Source organism: Tigriopus californicus, chromosome 12 (assembly GCF_007210705.1).
Source record: "Tigriopus californicus strain San Diego chromosome 12, Tcal_SD_v2.1, whole genome shotgun sequence".
Classification (NCBI taxonomy): Eukaryota; Metazoa; Arthropoda; class Copepoda; order Harpacticoida; family Harpacticidae; genus Tigriopus; species Tigriopus californicus.
In genome coordinates this window covers 9,126,631-9,127,398 of record NC_081451.1, presented here as the reverse complement: position 1 = coordinate 9,127,398, position 768 = coordinate 9,126,631, and positions in this window count along the sequence as shown.

Below are 768 nucleotides of genomic sequence, written 5' to 3'. Positions count from 1 at the left end.
GCAGCAAAATCAAGGGACCAAGAAAAAGAGAACAACTAAAGGCCTATAGGATCAATCCTATCCGACGATCAACATCAGAGAGGTAAGTCCTATTTGTCAATCATCTTGCTTTGACAGACGTCCTCAAAAGTGGACAGTGGGGAATCTCATGACGTTATTCCCCTTGATCTGGCGAAAGCCTTCGGTACAATGGACCATCTAAAACAACGGATTAGACCACATTTTGTCATGAAGGGTGTGGCTTTTGATTGGCTATTCATGCAGTTCCTTTTCCATCAGTCCAATACGAACAACAATACATTTACGCTAAACACTCGATATAACTTATGCTTTAAGAAGAACAAAAATATATCCCAATTTGGCTTATCTGAAATCGGCTAAATCTGCTCTAATCTAAAAAGCCACACCCTTCATGACAAAATGTGGTCTAATCCGTTGTTTTAGATGGTCCATTGTACCGAAGGCTTTCGCCAGATCAAGGGGAATAACGTCATGAGATTCCCCACTGTCCACTTTTGAGGACGTCTGTCAAAGCAAGATGATTGACAAATAGGACTTACCTCTCTGATGTTGATCGTCGGATAGGATTGATCCTATAGGCCTTTAGTTGTTCTCTTTTTCTTGGTCCCTTGATTTTGCTGCTAGTTGATAGTTCCTCTTCATTCATGGTGGAAGCTATTTTTGGAAAGCTCAGTAAAGAGGCTAGACAATGTTTGGACTTGGACTTAGAAGGGAAGGATCCTTCAGTTGCCAATAAGCCCTTTATTA